The 21725-nt window shown below is 44.8% G+C and overlaps 1 protein-coding gene across 1 annotated transcript in view; it reads left to right on the forward strand.

Moving 5' to 3' along the window:
- The window catches only part of LOC146861596 (kelch domain-containing protein 1-like), a 347431-nt gene that overhangs the window by 116597 nt on the left and 209109 nt on the right, over window positions 1-21725 (forward strand). The gene's annotated exons all lie outside the window — the stretch shown is intronic.

Here is a 21725-nt window from a genome sequence, read left to right on the forward strand (position 1 = left end):
CTCCCTTTATATCCAAATTCAACTTAATTTCCTGAATTAACAGCTCCAGCGCCAGCAAAAACAAAGATGGAGACAAGGGGCAACCCTGTCTAGTGTCCTGTTGAAGAGAAAAAGACAAAAAGATTGAGATAAGGTGCAACCCTACACAGATGGAGACAAGGGGCAACCCTTGGCATGCCATGTCTGAAGTGCCTTAGTTTTCTCATCCATTGTAATGTTTTGGACACCACCGACATACATATTTATGCTTCAGACTTCTTAATGTTAGTCATGTTATTTTTACAAGGCACAGATTCATGGTATTTTCTTTAGAAAGATCCAATGTTGATATTATTAGGTTCTTTAAATGATAAATAGTCTTGTTAGGAGTTACCAAAACTTGGCATGATTGGATTCTTCTTATTTTGTCTTTCTACAGCGTGAGAAGTAAAAATCTCTTCTTTTGGTCAGCTTTTGCTTTGATAGCCTCTTTATTAATTAGCCAGTTGCACACGTCCTTAGTGCAATATTAAATCTTATCCATGGTTTCGACTAAGAAACAGTCTTTTCTTTTTTCTTTTTTTGATTCTAAGATGTAATTGAGAATTTTTCTTGCTGATGGTTTTTTGATTGTCTTGTAAACAGTCTGATCCTATTTGGAGTTCTCTCTCTGTTGGCCAGTTTTCGGTGCTTGGAAACTATATTCGGAGACATTGGTTTGTAAATAGTCACAGACAATGTAAAGCATAAAAACTGTACTGGAGCTTTTTTCCCAGTAGGCTTGTCATTCATCTGCATCTTAGTCTGTGTAGCTGTTTAAACATGTATTATGCTTATAGGTCCTCCTATGTTTGTGATACTGGAGTCAGGGCCTTTGTTTCCAAACTTTTGAATTTGTACAAAGACTTATCCCATTTGTTCTATATTCCGTTCAGCAGTTCGGGCTGTAGCTGCGGCTAAAGGTCCTATGGGAAAATGCATGGGGAAAACGCGTTTTGGGACCCCCCTTTTTTCTCAGCCCCCGCTTGACGAATCACTGTGATACTTTCAGGATAGGAGCGGACCGGAGCTGGGCAAAAGTTTGGAAAATTTGCGAAGATTTGTCAATCGACGCCAAAGTTATTCCAAATAGAATGTTGCCGATTTCCTATGGAAAATAGGTCCTAACTATATCTACCTACTGGCGACCGCCAGTAGTTAATATATATATATATATATATATTCACACATATGCAGTAACGAAGCAGAGAGTTCCCAAGTTTAGGTGGAGAGCAGCTCCTGTATAGAGCACCCTACAACACCAGCGACATTCTGAATCTGCTTACCTCAAATGTCTGTTTATCTAGCAAAGGTTTTAAGCATTGGATTAGCACAGTGCCATCCATGCCAAGCTAGAAAGAGACAAAGTATTTTGCCCTTTCTACAGCAAAATCTTTAAACATAGGATTAGCACGGAGCCATTCACGCCGAGCTGTAAAATGATAAAAAGCCTTTTACGACTCCAAGCACAGGATTACAGCTTTGGATTGTTAAAATACCATTCAAGCCAACATGGAATGAATAGAAGTAACCCCTCACACATGTTTTGCTGTCATTATAACGCTTCAGACAGTCTTAGCTTTGTCCAGACACAAGGGAGCACCCAGTATAAGTCAAAACAATAACCTTTCAGGCTTTGAATGCTGCATAAACTCACAAAAACGAAGCAGGGAACTGTGGGTAGTTCCCAAGTTTAGGTAGAGAGCAGCTCCTGCATAAAGCACCCTATGACACAAGAGACACTCTGAATCTGCATCCTGTCAGAGAAGGCGTATCCAATTACGCCAGATCCTCATCCTCTGTCTTTTAGGTCAATTAAGTCAATAATCTAATTTGACAACCTAATTCAACAGCCATTAAAACCCCTCAATCTTTCATCTAAAATGATTTCAACACAAACATGAATGTCTCCAATAAGGAAGAGGACACTAACATCTACTACTTCCCCAAAGACACCTCCAGAAAGAAGACTTAGATCACCAACAAGATAAAGCTCCCTATCTACGTCCACAGATGACATCACCTTTGTTGGACTTGGCCCTTTTTGCAGGTTCATCCCTAAACTTTTTGCCTTCCTCCTATATTTTTTCTGATCTGTTGTTGGCTGTTTTATGACTCTGGGCACTTTACCACTGCTGATCAGTGCTAAAGTGCATATGCGCTCCCTATTGTAAATGAATGTATGATTTGTGATTCCATAATTGGTTGGTTTGGTTTACCTGTCAGACCCTAGTACAGTGCACCAGGAGTGCCCAGGGCTTGTAATCCTAATGCTGCTGCTGGGCTTGCAGCACTGGTTGTGCCACCCACAGAAGCAGCCTGTAAAAATGTATCTAAGGTCTGCCATTGCAGAGCCTGCGTGCGGTCTGGTACTGTCATGCTGACTGGGCAAGTGCACCCACTTGCCAGTCCCTAAACCTTCCCTTTTCTTCATATCAGACACCCCTATGGTAGGCCCTAGGGCAGGGTGCATTGTAAGGATAAGGTAGGACATGCCCTGGTGTGTGTGGCATGTTCTAATAGTGAATTACCGCCATTTTCGTTTTTCACTATTGCAAGGCTACCTGTTCTCCATAGGCGAGAATGGGCAGTTTGGCTATTACATCTTGTAATCTTAACTGACTCAGAGAACATGGTGGAAATTCGAATTTAGTATGCCTGAACTCAGGATGAGAAAATACATCTTTTAGTGAAGTTGGTTTTAACATTCTGTGTTTGAAAATGCCACTTTTAGAAAGTTGGCATTTTCTTGTCTAACCATTCAAACCTGCCTCTGCTAGGCTGTGAATTCCTTTGTCTGGTTTCTGTGAGTGACCGGGCTGGGGAATTCCAGGAGACAGGGTGAGGTGTCCCAGTGGTGAATAGAGAGATCTGCATCTAGATGGGTGGGAGGAGTTGCACCTGGGACCTGAATAGGGCTGTGCCTGCCTTCCACAATGCTGGCTCCACCTCCTGGGGAGCGGCTGATGTCTTTGCCCTGCACAGTGAATGAAGAGATGGAATCCTGTCAACAAAGTGCTCCAGGGCTGTACTTGCCTTCCACAATGCTGGCTCCACCTCCTGTGGGGCGTCTAATGTTTCTGCCCTACACTGTGAAAGGAAAGGAGAAGTCTGGTAAACCGAGTGCTCAGGAACTGGTTTGGACTGGGCAAAGGCCCCTCTGCCCCCAGAGGACAAAGGATTTTGGGGTATAAGTATTGGGACCCTGATCCCAAGAATTTAGATCACTTTGGGAAAACAAGAAGAACCTCTGCTGAGGGAGGAACCAGAAGAAGCTGAGGAGGAAACTATCCCTGAACCTGGGGGATTGGCCTGCAGTGGTTGCCTTACTGCCAAAGAGAGGAGAAAGGAACTTTGTGTGTATTTTTTCTCAACTTGTGAAGGATCTCCAAGGGCTTGGAAAAGAGCTTGCCTCCTGCTGAAGTCTCAGGAACAACAGACTTCACCCCCCAGCTCCCCAGAGTTCTTTGGAAGTGCTTGCTGCTGTTGTTGGGCCTTCTGAGGGACTGCGTGTCTCAAGGAGCTGGAAGCACGACTCAAGAAGGAGAAGCGTGCCGCCGTCGGAGTTGTTGTCGTCGCATCTCGTAAAGTGTGTCGCCGCTGCAGCATCGCATCGAGCGGAAGCGTCTCGCATCATCCAGGAAGTGTCTCGCAACGCCGAAGAAGCGTGTCGCCATCGCAGCCATCGTAGCTGATACATTGCACCGCATCAAGAGAAGAGTCTCGCATCGAGGAAGATGCGTGTCGCCATCGCAGCCATCGTAGTTGTCGCATTGCACCGCACCGAGCGCCTTGCAGTGGTTACAATCCTATCTGTCAGGGAGACAACAGGTTGTGACCATGACGCCGTTCACTTCCAGTAAGTCTCCAGTACTCCACGGGGTGCCGCAGGGCTCTGCGATTAGCCCTATTCTTTTTAATATCTATTTGCGCCTTCTGTTCCCCATTATTAAATCCTTCGGAATTGACCTGGTCAACTATGCTGACGACACCCAATTGGTGTTCTCCCTGGAAGGGAAACAAGCGGTGTCCATGGATACGTTCCAGTAATGTATGCGCCAGCTGGCTCATGAACAATTCCTTGCAATTCAATGGGGGAAAAACAGATGTGGTATACCGCTCCACTACCAGAATATCTCAACATCTACTGTTGGAGTTCAAGCTTACCCCCGAGAATGAACCCCTGGCTCCAGTCAAAACGGTGCGTAATTTGGGGATCTTGGTGGATGACAATCTCCAAATGGAGACACAGGCCAACAAAACTGCTAGCGTCTGCTTTTCCCTGCTGCGTATGCTATGGCAGATTCTTCCGTTACTGCCTAAGGACACTCGATCTTTTGTTGTAAGGATAATTCTGAGCAGACTGAACTACTGCAACTCCCTGTATTTGGGAGCACCACAATATATCTTGCAGGGGTTGCAGAGAGTCCAGTCCATGGCAGCAAAGCTGGCGTTAAATAGGCAGCGCAGGTCTTCTACGGCATTGGCCTTGAGAGATCTTCACTGGTTGCCTATTAAGGAAAGAGTTGGTTTTAAATCTCTCTGTATTGTGTACAGAGCAGTACATGACTTGGGCCCAGTTCCACTGCAGGAGAAGTTTACCTGATATAATCCCAAGAGGCAGCTTCGTTCCTCTAGTGCCAATCTGATAATGATTACCAGATTTAAGAGATCCAGGATGGGGGGGCAGAGCTTTTGGTGTGGCTGCCACACGCCTATGGAACGAGTTGCCCCAGAATATTAGACAGGCCAATACCCTGACCTGCTTTAGGAAGAGTCTGAAAACCTGGCTGGTCCCAAGGGTTGAACATTAGGCCTTCCGACTGATAATCTGGTCTGCTCTTGTGGTGGCTATCTTCAAGTCTAAGCGCCAGGATACCCGTAGGGTGACAGTTCGTGCTATATAAGTTTTCAATACAATACAATACACCAATTATAATTCGTAATACTTCGCACGTAAACCAGCGTTTTGGTAAAATGTCCAGGTAAGGAAACCAGACTCCCTTCTGCCATGAATTTAGCATAAATTCAACCGATTTCTTTCTTTATTTATTTTTTTCCCATCCCAAATACTGCCAATCCTTTTCCGGGGATAGTTCCTCCATATAGACCTTAGCTCCTCCTTGAAACTTCAACTTGCAAGGTTTCATGACAGAGGGTCACCAGAATATCCTTACAAACTGATATCAGATTCTTTCTGACCCCTTTGGCCCATTTTAGTTCACTATGCTAGTTCTCGTTTTTGCACCAATGGGAGACTTTCCTCTCCTGGCCCAGTTTTTTTCCAGAATCTTACAAAAGCACTTGGGCCAATGTGTTCCACGAGTTCAGACCCACCTCTAATATAATGGCCTGAACCATGGAGGAACCTGGCAGGGACATTAAGGACTTAATGCATTTCCCTTCCACGGCATCCCAGCCACTTTTACCACTGATGCAAAGTAATTCAGCTCTGTATTGCAGTTGTTGCTGTATCATAGCTACAAAAGCTTTTAGCACTGGTCTGTGTGATATATCCCCATAGTCCCAGTTACATTTTCTCAAGCTGCTCACCGAGGCGAGCGCTCTCGCCTTATGGCCTCCACGTGGGTATGCCAGTTCAAGGACCTTTCAAACCAGATTCCTAGGTATAAATAGTTGTTAACTGTTTCCAGTTTAGTGGTTCCCAAATGCCAACTGAACTTAACAATTTGTTTGCCAAAACACACCACTTTAGTTTTCTCCATATTTACAGTTAACTGTTTGTGGCTCCAGTAATCCCTAAATGCATCCAACTTTCTCTGTAGACCCATCTCCGTCTGATCTAAAATTGCAAGGTCGTCCTCATACAGAAGGCATGATATGTGTTTCCCATCCATTCTAGGGCTGGTACCTTTTGCCCCCGCCAGTGTCTTGGGGAAGTCTGCTACGAATATGGAGAATAGCACTGGGGCCAGCACGCAACCCTGTCTTAATCCATTGTTGATTTCGATTCTCTGTGTCGGTGACCCCTCTGTATCTATAATGATTTGGGCCCAATTGTGTTTGTGTAACTCCTGTATTATGCCCTAAATTCCCTTTGGAATCTCAAAATTTGTCATGGTTTCCCATAGATGGTACCAATCCTGTAGATCAAAGGCTGCACAGAAGTGTATGAAGCAGCAGAATAACCTCCCTCTCTGCTCGACCGACTTCCGTGCTATGGACCAGAGGGCAAAGCAGTGATCAATTGTGGAGTGACCCTCCTTGAAGTCACCTTGTTCCGGGTTACTATTGAGTTCAATTAATTTTGCGTAAACATTTTCACCCACATCTAAAAGGTTAATCAACCTATTGTTTTTAGGGGCCCTTATATCTCCTTCTTATGGATGGGTCTTATTATAGCACCTCTCCAACTATCTGGAAATTGTCTTGTGTCAAGTATGAAGAAGAACAACTGAGATAAAAGCTCTGCCCACCACCCCAGCGGGGCCATTATAATTATGGCTGGGAGATTATTAGTGCCAGCTGCACGGCTCAGTTTTAAGCTTGCTATAGTTGCTTTATATTCTCTATAGTAAAGTGTGCTCTAATGTCATCCTCCATCCCTACCCAGTGGGTTATACTTCTTTCTGCTTGCTCTTGCCTTTTACCATAAATTTCCCCCAAGTACTCCTCCCAAGCAGCTTCCTCGACCACACAATTCGTTACACCCTGAGTTTTGTCTGAGCCTTCCTGTAGTAGCTTCCAGAACTTTCTTAAATTTTTTTGTTTCTCTTGCTACCAGTCAGATGCTCTAGCATTTCTCTTTAAATTTCCTTTTCTGGTTCCGGATAAGTGTTTTATACATTTTCCTAAGTTTCAACAGGATACCATAGCTTTCAAAATCATACTTTACTTTGAGAAGTCTATCTCCTTTCCATATTGATCTCTTTATTTTGAAACATTCCTCACTGAACCAATCCTTTCTCTTTCCATGGTTATCAACATTCGTTTTGGTGTTTGTCACAGTTTCTTTTACCTTAACCCTAAGACACTGCACCACTTCGTTAATTATATTTTTATGCAAAACCAAAGGGGATGATGGACGGAGTGTTGAACATTGCAAGCACTCACCCCCATTCAACTGATCTGGGTTTAATCCATCCTCATTCTTTAGCTCACTCCACCACCCCAGTTCAGACATGGCCATATGCAAATTAGTCTGACCCTGTGCCTCATGGGAACAGTCCAGCCCAAACTGCCTAGCCATGTCTTCCCTTGACCGGAAACAAGCATCCTGGGACTGGTTTCTGGCTTATCAACCGTCATCAACACTCCGTCCATCATCCCCTTTGGTTTTGCCTAATTATATTTTTATACCTCTCTAGATGTTTTAAGCATAACATTTTCCTTTATTAAGTTCTGATACAGATTAGCTAGTTTTGTCATGCATTCCTCTGTCATTCTTGGGTAATCCAATTATAGAGGAATGATCTTTTCTCGTAGGGCCCTTTCATGCCTAAATAATTCTACTTTTAGAGGATCATGGTCACTTCCCTCCCCTTGTATTATGAAAAACTCTTAATGTTTTCAAAATTCCAGACATACATGAAAATATAGTCAATTGGGCAGGGTTGTGAGCCAACCTTAAACGTTCGCTTATCCAGGCCATCACTCTCCATTCTGCCATTCAGACAGAATAGATTCTTCCTGGTCAAGTGCTTTCCTAGTGCAATATCTTGTACTGACATTTTAGTTTCAGGGACGCTCACTGCATTTATGTTGTATGTATCCAGCATCGCTTTGAACCCTGGATCAAACATTTTGGTTTAATGTTGTGGTTAAAATCTCCCATTAAAATAAAAATTTCTTTATGACATTTTTTTCATAGATAATCCAGGTCTTCCTTAAATGGGTTTTACCTTTCTCGCTATCCTAGTGCATACTAAGGTCATTATCCCCCGAAAGGCATCCCTGCCAACTCCTTGTTACGGGTCTCTTCATTTGAACAAACCCATCGATTGGGGGTTTCGCCGCACAGCCAAGTTCCTTGCAGACACATGATCTCATATGTTTTGGCAAGTTTTTTAAGGCCTTCTAGTTTTGTCCTTCTCTCAAGCTCATTAATGTTCCAAGTTAGGTCTTCGCACAGCCTTGGGATACTATCATCCTAATCAATTTCACTTGAATACCCATCTTCATCCGGGACAGTTTGAGATGGGCCCACATACTTATTTTCAAAACTCCCATTACCTCAGTGTTTTCTCTTCTCTGTGGTGTCCACAGTAATTTCGATATTACTGTTTTCCTCATATATCCCATCTAGTATTCTAACTTGTCTTGACCCAAGTCCTGCGTGATACCTCAAGAATAGTTCACCTGGGTATCCTATTTCCGGTAATTCTGTTTCTGACACTAACCTCATCCCTTCCTCTTGTAGTTCTTTCTCTGACTTTATCAGCACTGCTTTTACTAGCCCTGAATACATTAGAACTTTTGTTATTTCTTTTCTCTTGCTATTCTGTATGAACTCAACTTGTCTAAGGTCAAATCAAATCAAAACAAGCTTTATTCGATTTAGGATAAAATCATAAAAGCACATAATACAAACATTTTTTAAGATAAAACAGGGTCAACAACATAAGCTTATTCGATCATACATTCAAGATAAAATATCATTAAAAAGAGATTCAGATCATAATAATTTGGGAACAGATTAAGAACATGAGGATTGCATAGATTTTCTAAATTTAATTACTAATTTTAAGAAACTTGAAATAGCATGAATAAGGGAATCATCTTCTAATAGCAGTAATTTCATGTATGCTAATTTACAGGTACGAATCCCCCATGCCCTCAGAACGGGTAACAGAAGAGCTCTACGCGGGACTTTGTAAAATACACAAAAAAAGACACAATGTATGTCCGATTGTCTGGAGATATCATCACATGGGCACAAAGGAATTTCAGTGGACCAGTCATTACAGAGGGGAAAAGTAACTAAGTGAAAAAACATGCCTAATCTGAGGCGAGTCAGCAATGTGCGTGCATATGGGCTTAATTCTGAGCTAAGATAATATTGGAGACCCTCGCACTGAGTAATTTACTGAAACCGGAGTACAGTAGGTTTCATTTTCTCCTTGTCCCATCTTTCCATTACCCGGTGGTCAAGAGCCAACTTTTTCAAGGCGGCTCTCGATAGCCCATCCAAACTGGGCGGGTTATCAAAGAATTCTGGGTGTCCTATCTTTACACAAAGATTTTTCACGTAGGAGAGCCACCTAATATTGGCCATTCCGTTCATTGTGAGACAGTTGGTAATTACTTCCCTATTTAAGGTTGTCTCCTCTGTCACCCAGACCTTATGCCACAGTAAAAGAGGGGAGATGTTAACAATGTCACTAATGTAGGGAAGGCCTACTTCTATATGGGTCATGTAAGTTGATGAAAATTTGGAGACTCCTAGTAAGTGGCAGATAAACTGATTCTCACAGCTTTGTAGCGTCTGCACATTTTCTATCCCCCAGAGCCCTGCCCCATAGGTGGCTGAGGAGACAACTTTGGCCTTATAGATTTGTATTAGTTCTATAGCGGGCTTCCCCCCAATTTTTGCAGAAAAATTGTTCAGGGCTCCCGCAGAACGTAAAAAGGCTAATTTCCTTGTTGCTATTGCCGGCTTCCAGCTCCCCCTCCTATCAAAAGTCCCACCTAAATAACAAAATTTCTCAGTGGTTTCAATTTTTTGGGCGTCCAGATAAATAGAACAAGGTGCACTTCTAAGGCCCCTGCCACAGACCATGTTGTAAGATTTAGAAGTGTTCACCTTTAATTCCCTATCCCTCATAAAGGAGGTAAATTGAACCACCGCCCGCTGTAGACCTATCCTAGTACGCGACATAATTGCCGCGTCGTCAGCATAGAGTAATAGGGGCACTAAGGTACCCTTTATGGCGGGGTAGTCATATTGAAAATTACTTAGGTGTTCTCCAATAGAGTTAATGTAAATGGTAAACAATAGGGGAGCCAATATGCACCCCTGTCTGACCCCCCGCGAGATAGGGAATTTATCTGAGCATTCCCCCAGACGCCCGAATCTGACCCTTGCCCCTGCGTCCCTGTAAAGTTCACGAATAAACGTGATGATTTGGGCATCAAGGCCCAAAGAAGAGAGTGTGTTCCAGAGGAATTCATGATTCACACAATCGAACGCTGAGCTTAGGTCAATGAAGGAAATATATAACTTTTCGCTCTTCGCTTGAGTGTACTTTGCAATAATTAAGGCCAGGTTCAAGCACTGCTCAACCGTTCCCTTGCCCGTCCTAAAACCATATTGTAAGTTAGAGATGGCCTGATTTTCAGTCTCCCAGCTCTGGATCCGGTTTAGGATAATCCTACCGGCCACCTTCATCAGTGCATCCAGAAGAGAGATTGGCCTGTAACAATTTGGGTCGTTTCTGTCACCCTTCTTGAATATTGGCACGACAGTAGCGTCAGGCCAAGATGCCACAAATCCCTGTTGGTTAGACTTGTTTAAAACATTGGTAAGTAAGGGTGCCCATAAATCCATCTCTGCCTTATAGACGTCGATTGGGACACCGTCAGGACCCGGAGCCTTACCGGGTGGACTGTCCTTAATATCTTTAATGACCTCTTGGAGGCTGAAAGTAATATTCAACGGAAAAGCATTTCGCTCGCCTGGTCCGCCGGGGTCCATCAAACTGAGAGTTAGCGAAGGAGGACAGGGCCCTACAGTCGAACTATTATATAACTGCTTAAAATGGTTCACCCAGGTGTCCCCTGGGATAGCCACATCTAAGATATCTTCCGCTCTGCTTTGCAGGTAAGGGGCATTTACCACTTTCCAAAATAATGTACTATCGCGTTGTAGCGAGGCCTCACGTAAGGCCGCCCACGCCTCCCGCTTAAGGGTGGCTTTTCTCGTTTTAATGGTCAATTTGTAAGCTCCTCTAGCTTGACGGATTAGGTCTTGGTTTTTTGGTTTAGTCTGTAGGGCCTTTTTGAGAGAAGTCAAAGCTTTGGTGCATTTATTATCAAACCAACCCTGTGGGCGCTTAGCTGTTTGCCTATGTTCTCTAAATAAAAGATCTTTTACTGTCCGTTGGATATTAGAAAAGGCAGCCACGACTTTATCAGGCTCCATGTCAGCTGTTAAACATACGTGAATATCCTCAAGAGACGTCGAAACCAAGCTCTTTAGGAAGCCAGCTGGCTCAACTTTATCCCATTTGACAACATACCCATTTACAGCACCGAGATTAACCTTGGGGGCATAATTAGGGTTCTTCTTGGGTTGACTACATTCTCCCATTGTTTTTACAGAGAATGATATGGGGTAATGATCTCCGAAGAGAGCCTTTCCAGTCTCCCAGAGGGTTATGCAGCCAGCATGGGCCGGGGACATTAAGGTAAAATCTATGGTGGAGTTACACCCTCGCCCATTGAAAGTTGGTTGAAACGGGACGATCGGGCTGCACAGTTCGTTTACAAAGGATAAATTCAAATAGAACATCATGTTATTTAAGGAGTTGCCTAATTTTGAGTGGGTGAAATGGGTAGGGCAGTCTTCCCCATAATCTGCTAGGCCGCACAAACCAGTTGCAGAAAGGGGGCAGACAGTGCAATTAAAGTCACCTACCCAGATTAACACCTTCTCACCTACAAGATTGTCTATTAAAGATATTATGCTATTTAGAAGGTTGTGAAGAACGTGCTCTGTATGGATAGATGGTACGTTATTATAAAAATTTATTAAAATTACATTGACAGAGCGGGGCCCTTTAAAGACCAGGACCTGATAAAACTCTGCGTTAAGACACTTGTTGACCCTGAGTTCCGCAGTTGTAGCCACATAAGTACAAAGGCCTCCTTTATTCCTGCCCTGCTTACTAATAAGTGCGGGCGAATGAAAGGTTTGGAATCCTATAATGTGGATTTCCTCGGTCGTCCAGGTTTCCTGCAAACAGGCTATGGTATGTTTATTAATAACATCCAGCCATGCTTGCTGGTGGACCTTTTTACTCAAACCTGCCACGTTCCACGTAATCAGGCTGTAAGATGAAAAACTCGGCCTAACTTCCGTGGTTGCTACACTGGAGCTTATACTAAAGCTAATATCGCTGGGTAAATGTTGTGTCGTTAATAGCTGAGGAGTCACAATGGAGGAAGAAAGCCTACATTCCCTATTGGTTGTGCTAGCACCGTCAAGCGCCTGTGTCCTTATTACCCCAGTCCCCTCTGTTACGCCAAATATAACTGGGTTGTTTAAATCCGGTGTATTGACATTGTCCATAATAGACTTTGGGTTAATGGGGTCAATCAATGTTAGTGGTCAATCGACCATTTCTAGACCGCTGAATCGGTTATGTGTGGGAATACCGGACCAAGGAACCCAGCGAGTGCGCTCATGGTTTACCGCCCTCAACGTATGTGTCCCACTCCAACTGTCCCAGTCTCTACCCAGGTGTCGATGCCCCACCGTTTTCCAAGAATTGTCATATTGGGGATGGCAGGGACCCATTGTCTGCCTGTGGCTGTCATGGTCGAAATAGCGGGGACCCATCGGTTGCCAAGATGGCTCTTGGATGTTTGACAACCTTGGTGGGTAAAAGAAGGAAAGCCGTTTGATGCTTATTCCTCCACTTTCACATGATTTTTCCCATGCACAAATATGGTCGACTGCTCTAGGATCATCAAAGGTTACCACGATGCAGTCGCCTGGCAGTGATTTCCGGCCTTGGCCCACCCAGGTGGTTCTACGTACCATAAGGATCCTGTAGGACCTTGTCGGTGGGACAGGGCAATTAGTGTTGAGCCAGAATTGCACTTTATTCTTTAGGGACCATGTGGGTTCTGAATTATAATCCAAGAGTTCAGGGACACCTGTCATTACTGCCACAAGGGGGTAGGCTTCCGGGGACAAGTCAACAGGAAGTCTGGGCAGTTGATCTACCCTCGTACCACCTGTGTCAGAAACTGAGGGTGCCGTTTTTGAAGCTATCAACGGCCAGGCCGAATTTGTTGAGGCTTGAGCATTTTGTACCATTGTTTTTTGGGGCAAGGTACTTGCCACTGTTGAGGTGGCGGTGTTTTTAGGGGCGGGTTTTACTGGACTATTAATTTTTGAGTTAGTAGATGGAATTAATTTTTGTAATGGGGCAGTAGGAGTAGAAATACGATTTTGTGGGGGTGCTGATTTGGCTGGATTCTGAATCTGGTTTTTTGCTCGTGGAATTTGTGTTCCTGATACCTGCTTAGTCTTATGCAGATTTAAAAGATTGGTCAATTTATTTTCTATTTTCGTTAACCTAAGTTCTATTAGGGTGAGTAGTGATTTCAATAGATCCGCTATACTGTTTAATGACATCTGTAAGTTATCAGACCGGAGTGGGTCTCCACCACTAGGGACATCAGTCAATGAGGCCACAAAGATGGGGTCGGAACTATCGTGTGCTGAGCGATGTAGTATCGCAGAGTGAACTACTTGTACCTTTCTCGAGTGTAAGTTTTCAGTTGAACTAGGCCTAGAAACTGATTTATTAAAAACTGGTGTATTGGGAACTAGGGAAGGCTGGTTTATGTCTATCTTCCTTTTCCTCACAGCACCCTCCCTCCTCCCTCTATCTCTTCTTGTTTCGTCTGGTGTAACTTGCGAGGATAGCTGTGGGGATTGCGGGAGGAGGTCGGGGGATTTTTCCAGATCTGTGCTGGTCTGTAGGTCTGATAGCGGAGATGCAGATAAATCCACCATGCTTGGTAAGCTACGCCTACCTTCATTCAGTGACCTAGATTCAGGAGCAGTAACTAGCTCAGGGGATCTTACACTCGCTAGAGTACCCAAGGAAGATCTCTTGGCGCGTGCAAGGTCTAAAGACACCCTACCCTCCATAAGGCTGATACTCTGATCAATAAAAGAGTTTGCCTTAATGATAAAATCGTCCATTGGTCCTAGGAGGTTACCCACCCCTCCCGCGGCCTTTTTTTTCCTGCCTCTTGTTAGCACCATTGTATCAGTGGGATAAATGGCTTGCCGATGAATATATAAAGGGGCAGGTGTACGAACCCCAGGGAGGTCCGGCGAGACAGGACAGATAAAGGGGGGGTGGCCCGGTCCCGGCCTCCACCGTCCTCGAACGGCCTCAAACGGCCTGCCCTTTGCCCGGGCTTAGCCCCGGGCGCTCCCCCGCGCGCTGCCGCGCAGCGGGGAGGGATGGCAGAAATATAGTTAGAGTGACGCGCAGGGGGCGGGGCTGAGAGGGAGAGTGGGCCAGGTGTTTTCAATCGGCCAGGCAGGGACTCCTGGGACACGGAGTCCCTGCTGAAACGCTCGCAGCCCTACCCAGTTCCCCAGAGCACCACAAGCCTCACGGACACAGCGCAGTTCTCCCCAAGGTAATGCTGGTGAAGCGGGACCCGCGAAGCGGGTCCGGCGAACAGTTGATATTAAAGGCAGGTCCCCAGTAGGCAGAGAGCAAAGAACAGCAGCAGGGCTTCCTCTTCAGCAAAGCGTCCCAGTGAGGAAAGGCAGGCAGAATCCTTTTCACACACTGTGTGCAGGGGGCGGGGCTGAGAGGGAGAGCGGGCCAGGTGTTTTCAATCGGCCAGGCAGGGACTCCTGGGACACGGAGTCCCTGCTGAAACGCTCGCAGCCCTACCCAGTTCCCCAGAGCACCACAAGCCTCACGGACACAGCGCAGTTCTCCCCAAGGTAATGCTGGTGAAGCGGGACCCGCGAAGCGGGTCCGGCGAACAGTTGATATTAAAGGCAGGTCCCCAGTAGGCAGAGAGCAAAGAACAGCAGCAGGGCTTCCTCTTCAGCAAAGGTCATTAGTTCCTATTTTTCTCAGGCTGATACATTTAGAGAAAGCAAAGAGAAGGTTGGGAACAATTGTAAGGGATACAGCTGTCTATTTTTTTGTTTTACCACCCTTTCCTGGTTGGGCTAGTTCAAAATATAGCCACATATTGGATTCTTTATTCTTTGCTGTGCCTTGTAAATCCACTCTGTCCTGCCTCCCCTTCCTACTAAGTAAAGCATTCAGCTTACTTCCTTTTTCCTCACAGGCTACAATTTTCCTTTTAGTGCCATATCCCTCCACCTGTTGATTATCTATGGGCCTTTCACTTTTCTTTGTGTTGTGGATCTTTCCTTATTCCCTTTTTCCCACTGCTACCTTCTTCTCGAGAGACACCCTTCCATTTCCCTTCTTTTACGTCTCTTATTGGACTTTTTATCTTTTGCTTATTCTCATGTGTGAAACCTCCCACAATATTTTCTGTCTGCTGTTTTTCATTAATCCCCTTCACTGTTCGCTTACCTGGGATCTTCCTCCCTCTTTTTAGCCGTGGGTATATACTGTCTATCTTGTTGGTTCTCTCCGTTTCTGCATAAGCATAGGTCGTTTGGAGATGTACACATTCTGCATTATCATCTGCCAAAGCGCATCCCCAGTACTTTCTGTATTTTGGTTAACAATTTCTACGGGTCTAACTATAGACGGCATATGGTCCCGAGTTACTTTTAGTTCTCCCACAATGTTCTGTATTTGATCTTTTGGTTCTTTAGGAGATCATTATTCATCATGGTTACTTCCAATAAACCTTGCATTGTATTTTTGTAACATTATGTCCAACATTGAGGCTGATGGTGTTGTCATCATTTCCCCTACTGAGGAGTTATGCGCTGAGCCTTCTATGGCCTCATTGTTTGACCTCCGCAGCTGCTCTTTTCCTACTCCGTTCTAATGACCATGCTGTGATCTCCATTCTCAACTGCAATGCTTTTCTCTACCGGGTGTGATATAAAGGGAGAAGAGCCGAGGTGATAAGCGAAGTATAGGTTTTAAGGAAAATTCGTTTGTCTTAACAAATCTTGCTGGTTCAGCGAAGATGTGCAAAGATCTAAATGGCCTTGGCTACTATTGTCGTCTTCCAAATTATGCACTTGCCCTGCTATCTGTGAGTCTGATACAGATTGTTTTCTTTTAAAGTGTTTGCCCACAAAATCGTTAATTGATCTAGATACTGACACTCCCTCCTTCTCATCTTGCAGGGAATTTTTGGGTAACGTTTTCTTTCTTATACTTCTCAGAGTTGTCCTTATCCCTTCTTCTTTAGAGGTTGCCATACTCCCTTCATGGATCCCAATTGTAGTTGAAGTATCAGCATCTACCGGGGGCCATCCCTTCTGCCCTTTTCGTAGTTTGCCTTTTCTGGGCACCATCTTTTCGAGTATGTACTGTATATCTGATGTTTTAACCATTGGTGCCTTCCTTGATTTACTTTGCTTTAAAAAGAGTCCTTATTGTGGTATTTTTCATCATCTATATGCTTCCTGCTCGGACCCTGTAAGCTCCTCACCAACCTTAATAATCCCAATTCACTTTTTACTAGTCCTTTTGCTTTTTCTGCATTAAATCCCTCTCAAACCTCTCTTTCCTCACATCTACCTTTCCCTTTATCAAAGGAAATTTACCACCCCAACACTCATCTCGGCTGTGCCTTCTGGTTGAGTGACTGCGTGCTGTGCTGCCTCTACTTTCACTAGTTTCAGTTCCTGCTGCTGTTTTCCTGGTGATTGCATCCCTGATGTGTCTTTCCTTGACTCCTTATCTCTTTTCTCCTGGGGCTGCGGCTCCAGCCTCGCACCAGGCTCCTCGCGGCTCCCAACGGGGAGCCGGCACAGTTGCCATCGGGACCCACTGAAGGTCAGAACAATAAGAAGTAATTTTTTATGACTCCGGGGACTGGAAAACTTCAATGTCTCCAGGATCTTGCCTTTTTAGGTGGTTTACTCGATTTTTTGCTCCGTGTATGCATTGCAGGCACGTAGCACGGGGTTCAGCGTTTCCAGAAATTGTGTCCTGTGCAGCAGGCACAGCGCAGCACACGTCGGACATCACTCCACCGGTGTCAGCAGAGGAACTTCAGACATACTGTAACTGGGTCAATGTAGGCCTTGAGCAAGTGGTTAGAAGAAGCTGCTTTTTATGGGACTCCTCAAATTGTTTTTTCCCCCGTTTTTTTTTAGGTCTCATGGAGGAAAGATTTACACTATTGGAAAACAATATTCTTGATTTTAAAGGCCTGAAGCCTACTTGCAATATCTCATGGTCTGCAGTGTCAGAAGCTGTTGACATATTAACCTAATCCAAGACTGAGACTCAGTCACTACCAACAGCTTTGTGTAGGTCATCCAGGACAGCGATAAAGACACATTCATGTAAGGTGCACCAAATGACATAAAACACACTGAGACTATAATTCTCCTGAAGGTAGGAACTCTGCTGTTATCCTGTGTGCAATTTAGAATTCTTCATAACCGCACGGTGCAATGAAATGAGCTGAAAGATCGGACCTGACCTGCTTTGCCGTGGGTTTTTTAAGAAAGGGGTCATTTGGAACTAATCCAGGTTCTAAACAGTATTCTGCATGGTCGTGTGGTAAGGAATGATGATGTCACTTAACTACTGGTAAGCCTTACAGTACAAGGGTCCCCGAGAAAACCAAAGCATGTGCAATCGGGTAGGGGTGCCATTGATATTCTTCAGGTGTTGAAAGGTAAACCTCCTGTATTTCAGTGTGCACTAGTGATTCAGTTGTCTTAGAGAAAAACCTAGCCTGAATAACCTTTGTTATATCATAACCTTATTAAAGGTGGCATTTTGCTGTACTCTTCCATAACAATGTCTGAAGTATTGACTGGTTAGAAATGAGCCAGGGCAATAATTATAGATCATTGGTTTTAATTTTGCTTAACAGTTACAAACTGGACTCAATCAGTACAACATTTCTGATGAATGCCTACCTTCAGATTACTCACCTTTTGAATATCCCAATGCACCAGCATTCCATGGAAACTTTCCTTCACAGCTCTCCCTCGTCGACGAGGACAGCACAGTGCCTATGGCTCCGCACGCGGATCTGCATGACGTAATTGGAGCCATAAGAGGCCCTCGTCGGCGTGCTTACGTCAGCTCCATTTTTTCTGGTCCTTTGACGCATGAATTATTTCGGATAGGCTCTCCATTTAGGAGTTTCCTGAAATTTTTCTGGAAATTTCAAAGTTGTTGCAGGAAAAATGTCTCCGTCAAGGAAATCTGGGTTCAAACCATGCAAGGAGTGTGATGTCAAATGTCACTCACTGATCATCATGATGATTTTGTCTTCAATGTCTGTTCATCATGCCAAAAGATAAACCCCAAACTGTTGTAGGAGAGAGAAGTGAAACTCTTTGACCAAGGCACGGAAGGAGAAGAGAGGAAGTCGGACGTCTCATCTTCGCTCGGAGTCCCCGTCTCCCCATTCCTCGAAGTCATCGATGAAGAAACATAAGAAGCGGTATTGTAGTTTCCAACGTCTGTCTTCAAGAGATGAGTCTCTGAGGTCAGTGTCTCCTCCCCGAAGTCGCATGAAGATCGAAACGAGGTGACACCGGCCCAGTCTCTAGTACCCTTTCCAGGGTCACCTTTGAGTCCAAGGCCTCCACTGACTTTGCTTGGATGTCCTGATCCGGAACTGGAGGTAGATCCAGTTCCTTCTCATCCCCCTCCACGACAGGAGCAGAAGTATCCAAATTTTTCTGTTCCAGGGTCCGACCCTTCCGATTGTTTTTTTAATGCTATGTACCGCATTTACAGCTGGGCGATGACTCCATCTGACACGCCAATTTCAACCACATTGGCGATCCATAGCATTGGATCTGTGGGTTTAAAATATTGTCAAAAATGGGTACGCCCTACCTTTCCTAAGAATTCCCCCCCACCCTTTCCTCCCCAACAAGGAATGGGATTACGGATGCTTTTCTCAGTACTTCCTGATTCCCTAAAGGATGGTCGTTTACGTCCAGTCTCAGACCGCAGGATTTGGTTGGGGATTCCCCACCCTCTCCTTTTGTTAAATCGGGAGGTAAACACCCTAGTTATGGAGCCATATCTGGATTATGTCCTCAAAAGATATACTAAGATGTTGATATTTAAAAAGGAGGAGTTGCTGATTGAAGGCTTGTCTAGAAAAAGGAGGAGGGGGACAGGTTCTGGATAAAATTGAGGGAAGCGGTAGTAAAAGGTCAGACGAGGACCTTTTGGGCACTAGTCGCGGAGGGCTGTGGAGCAAGAGCTCCTTCCTTCCCTGTGTCTTTTGAAGAAATTAGATGGGCAGATTTTATTCAGGGTCTCTATGTGGCAAATAAAGGAGTGGTTAATTAAGTTTACAGTAAAGGAAGTTTCTGCTTTGTATGATCCGCCTTCTGAAAAAGAGATAGAACTTGCAATTAGGGGAACGTGCACTTTTACATTTGGGTATCCCGGGTACCCTTTTAGAGTTAGTTTGCTCCCTCACACTGATACTTGGTGTCGAGTTCTCCTGGATGGGGATCGGAGTCTATCCCAAGCAATTCCTACTATAAATGGGTTGAAACAAGGGTGTTTGCTTGCCCCTCTTCTCTTTTCCTTATATATTTCAGATCTTCCTGAGTATTTGGCCCGGAGTGAGGGTATCACTCCGATTGTTGGGTGGAAATCTATTGTGTACTTACTTTATGCAGACGACAACATTTTTGATCTTACCGGGAAAGGTCTAAATAGCCGTCTGCAGGCATTACAAAAATTTGCTAAAGCTAATTACTTAAAAATGTATGTATCTAAAAGTAAACTTATGAATTGCCAACGAAGGAAGAAGCCGAAATATGGAAATTTTGTATCAATCTGGGATTTTTAGAGTGCACTACTCACCCGTGAGGGTCTCAAGGTGCTGGGTGGAGGGGAGTTTCGGGCAGCTCTGTCATTTGAAGAGCCAAGTCTTGAGGCTCCTCCTAAATGCTTGCAGTGTGGGGCTTTGTCTGATGCTAAGGGGGTGTTGTTCCAGGTCTTGGCCACAATGTAGGAGAAGGATCTGCCGTTCTGGCTGTGTGGATGCGGGGTATTTCGGCCAAGGCTAGGTCAGCGGAGTGGAGGTTTCTCTTGGGGGCGTAGAAGATTCTTTAGTTGAGGTATTGGGGTCCGGTGTTGTGGAGGGCTTTGTAGGCGTGTGTGAGCAGCTTGAAGGTCACTCTTTTTTTGACAGGGACCCAGTGGAGGTCTCGTAGGTGCTGGGTGATGTGGTTTTGTCGTCGGCTGCTGAGGATGAGTCTGGCTGCAGCGTTCTGGACGGTCTGGAGTTTGTGGAATAGAGATGTGTTGATTCCGGCATAGAGGGCGTTTCCGTAGTCTAGCCTGCTGGTGATGAGTGCATGGGTGACGGTCTTCCTGGATTTGGGGGGAATCTATGTGACGGTCTTGCGGAGTATGCAGAGGATGTTGAAGCATGTGGAGGATTCAGCGTTGATCTGTCAGTTCATGGTGAGGGAAGAGTTGAGAATGATGCCGAGGTTGCGGGCATGGTCCGTGGATGTGGGAGTTATGCTGGTGGGGGGCAACCAGGCGTCGTTACGTACGGAGGGGTGGATCCGAGGATGAGGACTTCCGTTTTCTCCGAGTTGAGCTTCAGAAAGCTGCTGCTTATCCAGGATGCAAAGTCCTTCATTCCTTCCTGGAAGTTGTGCCTGGTAATGTCGGGTTCCTTGGTGAGGGGAGAGGATGAGCTGGGTGTCATCGGCGTAGGATACTATGCTGAGTCCGTGTTTTCTGACGATGGTTGCGAGGGGTGGCCATGTAGATGTTGAAGAGCGTGGGGCTGAGGGAGGATCTTTGGGGTACTCCCCATCTGATCTATTTGGGTTTGGAGAGGGAGGACAGGAGTCTTATTCTTTGTATGGTCTTTGCGTGATCAGAAGCTAGAAATTGTGAAATCATGTATTTTTCTGGGGAAGATAGTGTGTGGGAATTTAGGTGAAAAAGCCCTGCATGGAGAATAATAACACTAAAGCTAATTCCCAGGCTAAATGTCTGGGTGCTCTTTATAGGGCCACTGGGAGAAGTCATTGGAGGTCTATCATGTTAAGATCCCTTCCTCTTTATTCTACGGTATAGAATTAATTGATGTCTCGAAATGTTTTTTTTTTTAAAGTATATAATGGAAGACAGAGTCCTTAGAAGCTTGGCCTAACTTAATCCAGCTCACTCGGAGGCAGCTTTAAGGTTAGAATTTGGGTTGAGAAGTGCTTTTGTACAGGGTATCTATCGCAGGGGTGGTGAGCTGAGCCCTGTGCTTAGCAAAGAGTGATCACAGTTCTCTAAGGTTTTGTATGAGAAAATACATTTTAGACAGTCCAAAAAAAAACTTATTAATTTATAGACATTTCGTGGCACCTGCAGACTTACTGCAATTAGATCCTTCTTTGGTCTTCACTCTGACACAGCAGCAATTAAAAGTTAGTTTAAAACAAGCCATATGGTTCTTGTGCTTTGGCCTGGATAGGGAGGCATGTATACAAAAAGGGCTTTCCAACCGGCTAGTGATTCTTGTTTAGTAAATAAAGCCCCTGATGTTGTGAATGTTATTTAATCGGCCAGAAGAGACTCCACCAAGTCAGGTTATGCTGGCAGATGGCCTAAGTATGTAAAGTGGTGTGGGAAAAATTCTATAGACCCCCCCCCCCCCCTTAAAGGCCCATTTGTCTGATATTTTAAGGTTTTCCCTTTCCTTGGCTCAGCAAGGCTATGCATTTGCAACGGCTAAGGTCTATTTGTCTGCCCTTTCGGCAATCCTTTGTTTACCCGATCAATCTTCTCTGTTTAAGTACCTAAGGTGTTAAGATTTATTAGGGTACATACTAACAAATACCCTTCCACTCCGTTCATTATGCCAGAGTG

Source organism: Triturus cristatus, chromosome 3_1 (assembly GCF_964204655.1).
Source record: "Triturus cristatus chromosome 3_1, aTriCri1.1, whole genome shotgun sequence".
Taxonomy (NCBI): domain Eukaryota; kingdom Metazoa; phylum Chordata; class Amphibia; order Caudata; family Salamandridae; genus Triturus; species Triturus cristatus.